Source organism: Vulpes vulpes, chromosome 1 (assembly GCF_048418805.1).
Source record: "Vulpes vulpes isolate BD-2025 chromosome 1, VulVul3, whole genome shotgun sequence".
In the NCBI taxonomy this organism is placed as follows: domain Eukaryota; kingdom Metazoa; phylum Chordata; class Mammalia; order Carnivora; family Canidae; genus Vulpes; species Vulpes vulpes.
The window spans coordinates 154,422,191-154,438,783 of NC_132780.1; the positions used below are offsets into that span (position 1 = coordinate 154,422,191).

General features: G+C 35.0%; 1 protein-coding gene across 7 annotated transcripts in view; it reads right to left on the minus strand.

The window, feature by feature from the left end:
- KHDRBS2 (KH RNA binding domain containing, signal transduction associated 2) overlaps positions 1-16,593 on the minus strand; it is a 590,645-nt gene that overhangs the window by 64,609 nt on the left and 509,443 nt on the right. The gene's annotated exons all lie outside the window — the stretch shown is intronic.

Below are 16,593 nucleotides of genomic sequence, written 5' to 3' on the forward strand. Positions count from 1 at the left end.
ATTTGTCAAGAAGAAAGTTATAAAGCTCTATTTCCAAGAAAAACTGCTACATAAGATGACCATATGCTCAATTGTGTATGGCTTTTAATGCTGTTACCTTAAGAAATATGCATCCATTTCATCTTCATTTCTAAACATTGAAATTATATTTATACTCCCCTCTAGCCCTTCCACAGTATGTCCATGCAATTTTCAAATATATAAGCAATTTATTTTTACTTAGTATTTTGCTAGATGCTTCCTTGTTTCCTTCCTCCATTACTTATTCAAGTTACTTCAAGTCTTCCCTCAGTACAATTGTCATCATTCTGTCCCACGCCAAGTTTTTCCCTTTAAAGCACCCATCTCATCAGCATCCAAGCATTTTGTATATCTCTCATCCCCAAAAAGTCCCCCCTCACCTCCACATCTCCTTCTAATGACTATTCCTTTCTCTGCCCCATTCCAGCAAAATTTCTTGAAAAGAGGCAACTGTTCACTTTTTTCACTGTCTCTCCTTTTATATATATGCTTTTGAAGACAATCCAATTAGGTTGTTGCCTCCAATGACACAGCTTTTATCAATACATTGACATTTCAAATATAATGGTCAAGACGTGGTCCTCATTTTACATTAGCACCATGTAACACAGTTGACCATTTCCTGCTCCTTTGACCATTCCAGTTGCTTCTGAGATGTCCTCAGAATAAATATTAACTATTTATATTAATATATTCACATTGATCATTTATGAGACACTATATTTGCCCTTAAATAAGCTCCTTCATTTATGAGACACAATTTTCTCCTCAAATATGCTCCTTCATTTTACATCCTCTGCTTTTGATTTATATATTATATGTATAATGACTTTGTAAGTTATTTCAAGGTTAATAATTTCTTTCTAATATTAACTTTTGATTTATATATTATATGTATAATGACTTTGTAAGTTATTTCAAGGTTAATAATTTCTTTTAAGTATATGAAAGTGTGGCAAGAAAATGGATCAATATCATATACCAAATTGTATAAGGACTGAGGTACCCTAGGGTTAGGTTGAAAGGAAAGACACAAAAACCTAACATTTTGTGGTTATCATTATCCCTCAGAGCAATCCCATAGGTCTCATCAGATTAAATACTTCAGATTTCACTGATATTAAGAGAGCAATAGGAAAATACAAGCCTATACATTAGAGGTGAAAAAGAGGCAGAGAAAAGCTTGGCCCTCTTTATCTTTCTGGGAGGCAACTGATAATGCACTAATTCAATTTTAGTGTAAAGTAGTTGGAAAAAAATAAAAGACTACCAAGCCAAGGCTCCATTTCCCAGAATGTTTATACACAATTTATCTAGGAAAAATATACAGTAATATGTTTTTCTTCCCATCCTGAGACTATGGAAGTCTAAGGTCATGGATTAGTGATGGGATATTTATCTCTTCTCTCAAATCCTAAGCTTCATGTAAGTTATACAACCTGATTGAGAACCCTCATTGATATGTAGCAAATTCCTGAGAGTTGTTACATGGGTTCCCTGGATGATCAAGAAATGGCAGTCATGAGAAGATGATTTAATAAGCAGCATTCCCATTTAGAGAGATGAAGAGAAAATGAGGACATTGACAGCAGCTTCTATCTTTGTCATAATCAATAATTTTTCCGTGAAAAAGCCTGCTCATTTTTCAAAGTGCTGTTTGAAGACCACTAGCTCCAAACACTCTCTAGTGACATGTCTATGTTTCTTACTGGGTTTCTATTTTAATTTTAATTAATGAAAGTAAGAGACAGGAAGAAGAAAGTAGTGAGAGAGACATGACAAAGCAACTGTGGCTATTGTGTGTCATAAATGACACATACACCAGAATGGAGTTTGAACTTTCAGCTACTCTGAAAAAGGTAAAGTAGGACATAGAAGACATTTGTAAGATAATAGATAATGCAAAATAATAGATAATAATCATAGTAGACTCTGTCAGAGTCCATACGTTTGCTCACCCACAGATTACCTCTCATTTCTTCCACAGGAGAACCTTTTGTGTGGACAAACAGCTGCACAATGAATGAATACATTGCTCAGCTATCCTTACAATTAGATGTGCCCTGTGACTGAGTCAGAAAACATGGGATGTGCACATGTGTGAGAGTGGCAACCTTGAAGTTATCTCCAATTTAATGACAAGCTCCTTGTCTTGGACTTGTGCACTGTCACCTCCTCAGTTGGTAGAATGCACTCAAAGTGATACTGTAGCAGGAACCATGCAAATAAGGAGAGTGTCTTAGGAAGTTGTGGACTGCAACATGGGAGGAACTTTTGTCTCTAAATGATGATCATGTTGGAGCAGACTTATTGTAAGTCACTGCCTACCTCAGGGATTGTTATGAGAATTTTTTTTTAACTTGTTTGAGCCACTGAACTTCGTATCTGTTACAACAATTTAGTCTAACAAAGAAATTAGTATGTACAAGTGTAGAACTGCCATTAAAATCCCCAAATATTGGGCATTAGCTTAGTGTGAGATGGAGAGTGCGAGGGAAAAAATATAGTAGGGTAGAAAGCTAGATAAGCCTTGTTAGGCCATTGCCTGAGAAAACTTGGAGCAGTGGGCTATAGGTCTGCATATATTTTGACACTACAGGAAAAAACCAAACAAAGCCCAGCTGTTCATAATCCTGCTCCTTTTAGAAAGGTTTACAAAAGTCATGAGCTTAAATAAGAATGGGCCAATTTACCAGAAGAAACAAAAATGAATAGAACCTTGTTAGAGAAGTTATCTCTGCCTGATTTATGTATCAGTTCTATAATTTAAAACGAGAGAGTGTTCAGAAATTTAGGGCTTAACAGGATTGGAGAAGTCAGCTGTTTCTGTATTCCAATAGGAAGAGATGAGTGTTGCTCAAAAATGCCCTCCTCTCTTTTCATTAGACTACACTGCCATATATGAATGATCCCTAGAACAATTCTCAGATCCCTGAACATGAACAATCAGGAAACATGCTGTAAAATTTTGAAATTCCCAACAAGGATATGGTATACTTGACTCAGTTTAGATGTGGCTATGGGTAAGACCATTTATCCACTAGAATAAGGAAGAACCTTCTAGTAAACCTGGTATGACCTCCAGAAAAGAAAACCAAGGTTGCCAGATGCACTAATCAAAATATTATTTCAATACTGTTGCTTAGGTGTCTTTGCTTGTCAAGATTTTATAATTTTTATTGTCTATGGAGCCTTCAGTGTCTCAATGAAAGTTTCTATTCTGGTGATGCTGTTCCTTTTCTACCACTTTATACTGGATATTATGTATGAGGAAGAAAGTTGACAGCAGAAAAGATAATCTGTTTATCATTTTATAGGTTGCCAGACTTTAAAGAATCACATCAAGACCTAATGTATAGGTCTGTATACTTCCCAGTAATTCTGGATTTTGAGCTAGTTGCAGTGACTAGAATGAAACTTGGATTTTCTCTGTTGAGTAGAAGGTAGGCATCTTTGTTTGTTTTAATGAAAAGAAGGATATTTACTTGTACTTGGATGACTAGAGTGTTGGACATAGAAGACTTCTAGCTGTATGCCTCCAACTCCATTTGTCTTTTCTTCCCTAAGAGAGACTGACCATCTCAGGACTAACTACATTTCCTAGTTTCCCTTATATTGACGGCGGTCAGGCACAGGATGATGTGTAAAAGTTTTTTAATGATCTGCTTAAGAATAAAGTCCTTTGTCTTATACTTCTTTTCAACCTTTATGTAACTGGCTAGAAATGTGAATGATTGGGGCCAGAGATGGTATAGTGAACTAAATCTTTTTGTCTCCCCAAATTCATATGTTGAAATCTTACACTCCCCATGTGATGGTATTAGGAGGTGGGGCCTTTGGGAAGTAATTAGATCATGAGAGTGGAGCCCTTATAAATGATTAGTGCCCTTAGAAATGGAGACCCCAGAGAGCTTTCTTGTGTTCTTTCTACCATGTGAGAATACAAGAAGACATAAATCTGCAACCCAGAAGAGGGTTCTCACCAAAACCCAGCCATGCTGGGACCCTGATATGGGACTTCTAGCCTTCAGGATTGTAGGAAATAAATTTCTATTTTATAAGCTACCCCATGTATGGTATTCTGTTATAACAGCCTAAACTAAGAGAGCCACAATTCCTCTAGCCTGAGTCCCTAAATGGTGTCATGGAGCAGAACCCACCTACTAGCCCATGTTTATTATGTGTGAAGGAGATAAATTTTTCTCTTATTTGGGCCAGTGTATTGTAGATCTCCTTACTAAGGAAGCTATACCCAATACCCCAAATGATATAGTTGACAATTGAGGCAACCCTTTAAAGATGAACAGACATCCAGTAAATATTTGTTGAATGAATAAATGATTAAATAAAAAAATTCAAGAAGACATGATTGTCTTTGAACATGAATAATCTTAGAAGATTTTGCTATAAATATCTTTATAAAACTTTGTGCTTCAGAAGGGATGTCTAGCTACATTGATAGCAATGAGAGCATTGAAAAATGAAACACTTTTATTTTCTGATATGAATGGAATTCAGATTAAAAGTTTAAAAATAATGTAACTGACCAGTGTATCTGTGATTTTTATATTCTATTATTTTTCAACTTTAAAAACATATATGATTTGACTAGAGAAAACATTATAGTGTTGGCTCTATCCTTTTCACGTCATTATTTCAGAAAGCTACTATTTCATTACATTTGTTTCATTTATCTGTTGTTTAATAATGCTGAAATGTCAGTAAAAGTGGACAAATGAGTTCAGTCTAAACACAACCTGGTTATTTAATTTTCAGTTTAGTTATCCCTTCTTATATTTAGAAAATATAGTCTTCAAGGTATCTAAACACATTGTGACAATTCTGGAAGTGTTAATTAAAATGACAATTATTGGTGATTTGGAACTTAATTATTCTCATGGTTTTAGCAGATGAAATTTTCCTAGGAACTGGCATATATATAAAATCAAGATATAGCACGTTAGCTGCAATGATTCATTAAACTATATCTAATTATTAGTAAAACTCTCCACACTATTTTGGCTTTTTGATATCAAGATCATAGACACTAATAAATATTTGGAAAAAAATGTGTATAAGTAAGCGGAGTAAAGGAAGCAGGAAAAATATCAAGTTAATTTATTAATTGTAATTTTTAAAACTAGAACAAAATCAGAGATGGAAAATTTCAGTTCCTTTTTGGTGGATAGAGGAGTGTTTTATCCTAAATAGACTGTTGGCAGTTTACTAAGACAACTAATTAAATGGCATTGAACACAACAGAAAAAATTAAGATGAAATGTGGATTCTAGGAAACCAAATGATATTGTCACCATAATCTGGCTGTTTTTCTGAGAACCTGTGACATAATGACACTTACGTTTCCTTAGTGCTTCACAATCTAGCAGTTGGTGTTCATGTTCATGTGGCAGGAGAAACCACACTGAGATTAGTTTAGAAGTCATTGAGACTAATCACGCTTGTAAAGGAAATATTTTGTACATTACGTTACAAAGAGAGATACTGACTATAAATTAAATGAGAACACTGCTCTATAAGATATGTTCGTATTATCAAACCAGTCAGACTGGTATAAGTGGGAAAAAATAGAGGATGCAACTTTAAAAATCCAACTATTAAAATTCCACTTTACAAATACACCATGGCTTGTTGAGGTCCTCCAAAGATTAAAGCTCCCCCTTCATAAGTTCCATTGGGTTTACTTTATGCCATGTTGTCTTTCATTTTGACCTTATTTTGATTCTTGAGTAAGCTGAAGATTTGTGTCTATGAAGTAGGAAAAATAGATGAGGATGAGCTTTAAATAAAGTTTCATTAATTATTTTCTGAATTGAACAAGAGTAAAAACTACAAAATAATATTTTAGAAGAAGGGATAAAGGGACTTGATTTATGTATTAATATGAAAGATTTATAATTTATAGCTGCCTAATTTTTATTTTTTTTTTAGAGAGAGAGAGAGCATGTGAGCAGAGGGGTATGGGGCAGGAGAGAGAGAGAATCTTAAGCAGGCTTCATACGCAGCATGGAGCCGAACACAGTGCTTGATCTCATGACCCTGGGATCATGACCTGAACTAAAATCAAGAGTCAGACACTTAACCGATCAAGCAACCCAGTACCTCTTTCAAACTATTTTTAGCACTTAAATACTCAAAATTTGCAGCCTTAAGCATTTATGCTGAAACCTTGTTATGTTGTGTGTTTATGCTGTATTTCCAGAAATATTTTCCAAATAAAGGTAAGTTTTCAGCCCAACTCTCATCCTCAAATTGAAATTGGTAGTTTTTTATTTTTATATACACTTATATGGTGATCAAATCCTTCTGTTAAATTTCATAAAGTTCCATGAAAGTGCTACTTACAAAGCTGTAAACCTAGCGTGTAAATTATGATTGTAACACACTAGTACATTTTGAAAAGCAACCAAATGTGCTTGAATTTTGATAAGTAAATTGTACAGATGAGTGGTGGTCTCTGAATCCACTGCCATAATTAATAATACAGAAGATAGTAGTGAAGACTCATAATATTTACTGGGCTGCTACCAATTAATTTCAAGAGTTTAGAAATGAAATACTCTGGACTATTAGTAAAACTGGTAAATGTAAAACACAATTATGATATATCCAGTCATAAGGAAAAAAATAGGAAAGAAAACATATACCATAATTGCTTATTATGAGTGAATCCACCTATGTATAGTTTAAAGTTCTTAATCTCAGCTTTGAGATTAAAATAACATATACCAATAGCATTAGAAAAAATATGGGATTTAAATATGAAAAATATATAGCTTAATTACTTAAGCAGCATTATGTGCTCATAATTTATTACTTCATTTTCTATTCAAGAATTTTTCCATTTAGAAATTGGCCTTTATTCTGAGGCAATTGGAGAATTAAAACATACAAGCTAACTTTCTGATACTAGAAATTAGTGCTCACATATATGATCATTTACTTTTTTAGGAATTCACTATCATTGCATTCATTAGTAAACTCAACTGTGTAACTTATATATTCCTATTACAGAAATACTCAAAATAAATTTTAAAGAAATGAAATGCTCTTAAAATATATTATTCATATGTTTAATTTTTTTAAATATTATTTTTATTCATGAAAGACACAGAAAGAGAGGCAGAGATATGGGCAGAGGGAGAAGCAGGCTCCTGGCAAGGAGTCTGATGTGGGACTTAATCCCCGGATCTAGGGATCCCGCCCTGATCCAAAGGCAGACACTCAACCACTGAGCCACCCAGGCATGCCTATATTTATGTTTACATATAACATATATACACAAATGTGTGTGTAAAATATATATACATTATATATTTTGTGTGTGTGTAAAAAAAAATATTTTAACTAGGTTCCATGCTCAGCATAGAGCCCAACACGGGTTCATGAACTCGTTAACTCTGAGATCAACACCTGACCTGTGAAAGTCAGATGCTTAACTAACCGAACAACCCAGATGCCCCTAAAATATTTTTAAACATTGAAATATGTTGATAATTTTGTGTGTATGATCAAAAATATTACATGAAATGCATTCCTTTTTATGTACGTGTTTTAAATAAAATGCAAATACCCCTTTCCATGCTCTAATATCAGTAGTTTTCACAGTTCTACAAAGGGAAAGTCACTGCTTTAGATACATATATATTTTTAAAGTATCCTTGCGATTTTACCAAGATTGAATGGATAGTTTTAAAATATTTTTGAAATTCATTCATTCATTCGTTCTGTTCAACCCATACACAAAAAGCACGTTGAGTGGCCATATTTGCATATAAAGAGAATATAAATTTGTATCTTCTAAAATTAACTAGAAAACTAAATACATTAACATAATGCATGCATGCATGGAGAGAGAAATAACACAATTCTCTGCAGTTATCCTGACCAATTTGTTTTGAGGAGTCAAAGATATGTCTCTCACTCAAAGGTAGCTCATGAGACAGAAAAGTCCACAGTCTATTCCCTGATCCATTTGGAGGAAAATCAGTATTTCTTCTAAAAATGATACATAGAATATAGAAAGAAAAGTATTTGAACTTAACATTGAAAGCTGCTCTTTTTCATTTTCATTCAGTGTGTCATCTTTGATAAATCATTTAATCTCTCTCAATTCCAGTTTCTTCACCTTTAATATGGCAATAATAATATTTACCTTGAGTATTAATGAGAGCCCCATGATAAGTACGTAGTACATAGCAGACACTCAGTAAATATTAATAACAGGTAATTGCAAAAAACATGAAGAGAAATCTCACAGAGGAAGACATACACATGGCCAACAAGCACATGAGAAGATGTTCCGCATCATTTGCCATCAGGGAAATACAAATCAAAACCACAATGTGATACCACCTCACACAATGGGGAAAATTAACAAGGCAGGAAACCACAAATGTTGGAGAGGATGCGGAGAAAAGGGAACCTCTTACACTGTTGGTGGGAATGTGAAATGGTGCAGCCACTCTGGAAAACTCTGTGGAGGTTCCTCAAAGAGTTAAAAACAGACCTGCCCTACGACTCAGCAATTGCACTGCTGGGGATTTACCCCAAAGATACAGTCAATGAAACGCTGGGACACCTGCACCCCGATGTTTCTAGCAGCAATGTCCACAATAGCCAAACTGTGGAAGGAGCCTCGGTGTCCATCGAAAGATGAATGGATAAAGAAGATGTGGTTTATGTATACAATGGAATATTACTCAGCAATTAGAAACGACAAATACCCACCATTTGCTTCAACGTGGATGGAACTGGAGGGTATTATGCTGAGTGAAGTCAGTCAGTTGGAGAAGAACAAACATTATATGGTCTCATTCATTTGGGGAATATAAATAATAGTGAAAGGGAATAGAGGGGAAGGGAGAAGAAATGGGTAGGAAATATCAGAAAGGGAGACAGAACATGGAAAACTCCTAACTCTGGGAAATGAACTAGGGGTGGTGGAAAGGGAGGAGGGCGGCGGGTGGGGGTGACTAGGTGGTGGGCATTGAGGGGGGCACTTGACGGGATGAGCACTGGGTGTTATTCTGTATGTTGGCAAATTAAACACCAATAAAAATAAATTTATTATTAAAAAAATAACAGGTAATTGTCCAATCAATGAAGTCATAGATATAATGCTCCTCTTTTTCATATTCATAAAGGTTGCAATGCTGAAAGAGATTTCAACTTTTTGAAATACTCCGAAACATGAAATAACCATACATGCCCTCTTAAGTTTCAGTTGATGGTATTTAATGTTCATGGGATGAAATATAGGCTGATTATTCATGAGGAAAGTGACATATTTGTTCTGTTCATAGATTAATGATCAAGAGAGATGACTATATAAGGCATCTCTGTAGAATTATGATCAGCTTTGCAATGATCTACTTTATAGAAAATGGGTGTTTTAAGAGTACAAGATCATGCTCCAAATGAGAGAGAAATACATTTAGATATATTTTTGTGTTCTGGATTCAACACTGCATATACATTTCTGAAAATGGGCTCTTTTTATAGACACTCTTTAATCATTTGTTTCCAATTCAGCTTGTATTTTTTTGTTGTTGTTGACTTTGACCCTTTATTACATAAATGAAGGGTGAGCAATCTTAAAACAAAAACATTAATCTTCTGTTTTATCGCATGGAATTATCATTAGAACATAGAAATTATTTTAGACCTTCAACTGACTGATTAATTAGGCTCAGTGATACATGACATTATTAAATGAACTGTTGCATGCTTTTGGTACAAGTACACAGAAGCTACTGAACCCTAGTTTGAAATGGACATAATTCCAACTGTATACAAATTATCTTTTGGCTGAATCATAATTCATGAATATCAGTAAGATTTCAGTGCTGTAAACATCAGTATAATTTCTGATTATTTCAATACTCCAATCTAGTTGACTTTGAGACTGAATTCATTGGTGCAAACTGCACTGTGGCTATGTGTTAATGGTGATTTATATTCTTCTCCACTGAAATCATAAATGGAATCTCACCTCTGTTGCATAATTTTCCAGAACCACTTTTACTTATTAAAGGATTATTTTCATGCACCAGACTTTGGAAATTTAAATAAATAAAACAAAGTCTGGGGAAAGAATATATGAATTAATAATGGTGATTCTGTTTTGATAAGTCTTTTCTTTATTTAAGGAAATAAAGCCACATTCTTCCAGAAACTTTCAAAATATAACTTAAATCAGGTGAGACTGTGTCTCCATATACCACCATCGCGGCATGCTAGAACTCAATTATAATTGTGCATTTTCATGTTTCTTTAATCCCCAGACTGTGAATGGTAATTCCTTAGTATGACATACGAGTCCCTTTTCTATCTGCCCGGCCTTTTCCCTATCACTTCTCTGTTACCAAACCCTATACCGTGACAGTAGAATGTCTCCCAGTTCATGAATCCTTTCATGACCCGATGACTCTGACAATCGAACTTCCACTACTTCTTCACTAAGAAGGTATCCATCATCCTCTTGGGATTCAGCTCAGTGGTTAGCTTCTTATTAAAGCATTAGCAGGCAAGGTGTTGCCTTTTCAAACTTGCCTTCTGTAAGACCTTGCTGACATCGTCATTTAGAACAGCTCTCATTGTCCCAGAAAGTTCTTTAAAATCTTTCTCTTCCTCTAGCACAATGGCTCTCAACAGCTAGTGTGCATAAGCATCATAAAGATACTGTGCCTAAAATGCAGATTCCTGAGACCCCATTCGTCAGTTTCTAAATCAGCTGGCCTCAGCAGGGCCCCAAGATCTGCAATTTCACTTGCAGGTGTTTCTCATGCGGAAGTTCAGGATCATATTTTATTAAAAAAACCACACTAATTGTAAATAAATACACATACAGGCTATGCCTTATTTGTTTTGAATATAGGTACAGAATAGTGACATTCAATGAGTGTGAGTTGAGTAAATGAATGAGTAGTTTAAAAATACTACATAATTTCTTTGTGAATCATTTCTAAGCTGCCTGACAGTACAGCCAAGCAGATTTATTTGTGGCGATGTTTACGACTGTTCTCACAGAATTTTAATTAGTGGTCGATGTCAATTTAAAGGTTGGTACTGAGCTATTTTTTTGGTACTCTGTTTTTCTGAAAAAAAAATTGAAAGGTACTTGATAAAGAAATATAAGATATGCTAAGAAGCATAACTTCTATTCTGGTTTTAAGAATTAGTATTCAAAAAAGCAGTTCCAAATCAACAATAGAAGGTGTAAATTACAAGGTGAAATGTCACAGAGATAAATGTACATTTCTGCATTTCAGCTAAAAAATCAATTGTAAAGATGCAGGATGGTGTTAGAACTGGTTTGACAGAAGTTCATTTAGGAAGAACCTAAGTTTTCAGTTGAAAACAAATTCAATAAAACCTAATAATATGACATAGCCACTTAAGAAAACCACATGGTAGAGGCACCTGGGTGACTCAGTCAGTTAAGTGTCTGCCTTTAGCTCAGATCACGATCTCAGGGTCCTGGGATCGAGCCCCGTGTCAGGCTCCCTGCTCAGTGGAGACACTGCTTCTCCCTTTCTTCCTCACTCATGCTTTCTCTCACCATCTCTGTGTGTCTATCTCTGTCTCTCTCAAATAAATAAATAAAATCTTAAAAAACACACACACATGGTAGGATGATGTTGAAATGAAATACTATAAAATAAGAATCATTATTACACAGGATATTTATAATAACACTGTATCTTTGCAGCAGTTAACTTTCATCTGATATAATGTACCTCAGGATCATTGTGCTACCCTTTAGGATGGACACTTGGACAACTGGAGTGGTTTTATGAGAGAACAACTAGGGTATTTAGTGAAATCGGAATCATGATATACCAAGAACAGTTGAGGAAAACCATGTCTATGTGGGCACTGATCCTGGACACTGGCTTGTTACTGGTAGAGTGATGTTCCTTAACAATCACAAAATATTACTATCATACAACATGAGACAATTATTTAAGACGCTTGTTTCTGTTAGGCCAGAGGTTTGCTAATCTAGGCTAGGGTCACTGGGGGCTCTGTTCCAAGCTTGGATGAAATTGAGATTGACCTTGTGAGGTTTGGACTGCTCCTGTGTTCATTACAGAGCCCAGACTAAGGGCACAGTAGGTACCTAGAGAAGTTCTTGTCATGGCAACAGCAAAAAACAAGTGAGAAACATAGCCCTTTTAATGTAGAGGTTTAAGATGTGACACTGTTCTATTAGTCAAAGCAGGATAAGTGATAGTGAGGAATCTGCCTCTTTTGTGAGAGATACTGAACAATTACACAGCAAAGGGTGTGAACATGGGGGCGGGGGATGAAGAATTGTAGCCAAGAAAGCACTCTATCACATTCTGGATATTGATAGAGGGGCATTATCTTCATAAAGAAAAGCTGATATGCAAAACAATACTAGATTTATTATGTGTAGCTTCACAAGCTGATTACTGATCAATGTATATAAATGGAGATTACAGAGAAGAGCATATTACTTCAGCTTGCATTTCCTAATAAGCTGAGGTGTTAAAAACAAAATAAAGTGTTTGGGAAGCAATATGGTATTAGTACAAAGTGCCCAGTCTTTGGAATTGGACAGGAATTGGTTCAAACCTTGTTCAGTCCTGGGCAGATTAAACATTCTAAGCCTAGTTTCTTTATTTGTGACATAAGAATAAAACTATCTACCTCATATGATAATGTTATAAAGTACCTAATATAGGCCTCTGCACATAGTAGCTGCTCCATATTGTGGCTATTATTTTTATTGGAAACTTATTTCCTTTAGAAATGGTCAAGTGTTCCCTGACTACCTTTCAGACTCCTCTCTTACTTCTTCCACACATTTTCTGAAACCCCAATTTTTTTAAGTTGGGTGTCTAAAATCATTAGGCAACAAACTTCTTACCTAAAGTGATAAACTATAGCTACTTCTGTCCTGCTTATAATAGTTACTTATTTATTTAAATGCAATAATATATATTTTTGGCACAGATGTAATATATAATAAATGCATTGTTGCTGCCCTTATAAAATAGAAATAATTCTGAATATGAGACATCAGACCTACAGTATTGTAACTATAGCATTGTGATCCTGTACTTTAATGTACCATAGAGTTCACTATTCTCCTTCTAGCACCTGGAAAATAATAGGCCTTTAATAAATAATAAGCTTCATGAAACAGTAAAATAGGATGTTGAGATAATTATAAAGGGAAATCTAATTACGGAGAATTACTAATATCTTATAGATATTATTTTGGCTCTATTCCACATGCATCTGAGATAAATTCTGTTCCCTTTTTTGAAGTACCTCTAGGATACCCTCAGTGTCATGTTTGGTCTCCCCTTCCTTCCCCCACTCTACAATTTAAAGATATCAAAGTCCATATTTTCCATTTTGACCATGGGTAGTTCAAGGAAAATATCTCCTTTCTCTCATTACCAGTGTTCAGTTGCAAAAAAGTAAGACCTGAAGGTCTTTTGTTTTTTTAAGTGCAAATTGGTTCAGAAGCCAAAGAAAGCAATGAAAGTACAGGAGATAATTCAGGAAAAAGATGGAATAGCATTTAATAGAGAACCTGCTGAGCTCAAATGAGGAAATTAGGCTGAGGCAAAAAAAAGTGATGATCATAATTTTCACCAAAGATGAATTTGGTTTTATCAACTTCTAGATATGATGACGACCTCAAACTCTATCCAAAAATTATTCTTTTCTGATATCAGAGTGCAATATCCAGGCTTTCCTGTTCCTTTCCTGTCATTTCAACCAAGTGCCATACCACTCCTAAATATAATTTGATTCACTTGAAGAACATGTAGTTCTTTATAATGAATTATATTCTCATTTCTTTATCTTTGTACATATCCTTGACTAGCTGAATTTTATTTACCCAGTTAAATCATAGCTTGGCATCAGTTCTTTTTAATAAAGCTTCTGGAACTTTCTTGTAATCCTCCACTCGATGGCCTCCCATGTTCTCTCCCATGTTGGAATCTCTGGCACATCCTTCTAGCTCATCACATGTTATGTGTTATTTACAAGTCTGACTTCTCTAATTGACTCCAAACAGTCTACTCCTGGATTTTAGGATATCCTTCACAGACCATAGAGTACCCTCAAATAGCCATTTTGAAGGACTCCTTGATTCCATGTCCTTGGAAGCATTTTCTGGATACTGACTTCTTCTCTATCTTGCTTATGAGCAGAACAGAATGACTGTGGCTACCTACAGATATATTTGGTTTAATCTCTAGAATGTTTTAACTTTCAAAAGTTAGTTGCCAATGTTTAAAAATTGGGGTATTGCCCTTAAAACTGATGTGGCAAGTTATATTTTCCAAAACCGCGCACAGTACCATTTTCCATCCTTGAACCATGCCAATTCCCCAGTGAGTGGTGAAGTCTAATACCCTTTCTCTTGAATCTGGCTGGACTTGTAACTTTCTTATAACTAACAGACTGAGGCTAAGTTGTGAAAGGTAATGCAGGTTCTGTTTTGTTCTTTGAGATATTCATATCTGGTGCCCTTCGCTGCCATGCTGTGAGGAAGCCTAAGCAACATGGAGTACTATGAGCATTCCGAGCAGCAGCTCATTTAGGTATCAGCTGACATCCAGTGGCAGCTGCCAGATAGTTGAGAGAAGAATCTCCAGATGATTTCACACCCTGGCCATTGAGTGACCTTACCTTTTGAGCCTTCTTGCTGAGGCTCCAGACATGGGAGGAGAAATAAGCCATCCCTGCTGTGCTCTGTTTTAATTCCTGATAACACAAAATCCTCAAGTATAAGAGAGCATAATAAAAATGGTTATTTTATACTACTTGTTTTTTTGGGATGATTTGTTATGCAGCAATAAGAAATAGAAAACGGGTTTTCTTGGGGGAAAAAAGATCTAGCACCCCTTGGTCCTTTACTTCGCATGAACTATATGGCCACAGTATCCTGAACTTGAACAGAAGATAGTTGCTTTCAACAGAGTTTTCCAGTCTCCACCACTCCTATTGTTATACCTTGACAATTATATACACTTGTGAACATTTTTGATTCCTACATATGTTGATAACTGTTACATTTGTTTTTTTTTTTTTTTCCTTTTGGTGGAGCTAAGTATCTTTAATGACCATTGAAGCCAGAATTTCACCTTAAGTTTTTTAAGTGGTTTTAATACTAGGCTTTTTGCAACACATCAGGATCTTTAAGAGTCTATGATGATGTAATAGTTCCCATTTCTGAAGCTCTGATTGTATATGGTTTGCCCAGTACTTTCCTGTTTCCTTTTGAGGAGTGTCTCTAGTTCTAAAGTGATCAGCTGGGAAGGAATGACTGACACAGTGACATATCCTGATCTCAGTAAATGATTAAACAGATTTCAGTTACTACCTGGGACGCTTAAGTTTTCTTGGAAGACTCATCATTCAAATGACTAGAGAAAATGGTTTTCCAGTTTTTCTTATTAAAGTCTTATAAAAGGTAACTTATTGCAAATTTTTAAATATGAATTGACTATTTAGGCAAGTAGTTTAGTTATCACAATTAACCCGACAGTAATAAAAAATCAACAAACACAATAAATAGATAATGAATAATTTGAGAAAACACATTGTTTCTTTCCTAAAACCAATAGCTTCCTAAGTATCCTTGATGCTTAAAATAAGTATCTCAGATAAGGACCAAAAAAAAAAGTGTTTATTAAGAGCTGGAATCTTGCTTTGTTGAGGTAAATCCAGACAATGCCCAAACCACTGTTCATGCATGCAGAGGTCTGTAGATGGCATGAAAATACAACTAACGTGCAGAATAACTGTGGGAAAATATCTCAAATCCAATAACCTTCTGTAAATTCAATCTCATCATTGACTATAGTTTGAAACATAAGAGAATTGAATTACAAAATGAGGGTAAGTCATTTTATAGTGAATAGTACCACTTAAATGAATAGGACAAGGTGCTATATACTTAATATGATAACTTTTATTAAATTACTGGATAACTGCAGTGACTTACACTTTAGTTTTCATTAGAAGGGTTTCTGTAGACTTAGTATCAGGGCTTGCATTAATTTTATAGCTTAAAACAATAGTTAATAGGTAAATTGCAATTTTTTTTCTTGCTTGAATTTGTCCTTTGGTCATCACCTTTCAAACAGCATACAAATAACTTACTACGTTCTTATTATATTAAATGAATATTCTCTGCGGTTTGTTCAGATAACAGAAATCTGTTGACTCAATGAATTGACTTGGGTTTCAGATGCTATTTATTCATCTTTATGTCTAAGGCCTTTGGATCTAGCAGATATCATTTTAGTCCAACATTTACTACTTGAATGAACTTAGGAAAATCATTGCAAATTTTTAGGTTTCAGTTTTTTTTTTCTGTCTTAACTGTTATTGCAAGGATTAAATGAGACAAAGTGGCCTATACAATTAGCACAACAGCTAGCACAAAACTAATGTTAGTTATTATGAATCGTTAGTTTCAAGTAGTCTCTGAACAATTGGACCAGTGGTTCCAATTGTGTGAGCTCTGACCCTTGAGGAACTAAGAAGTTGTGCAAG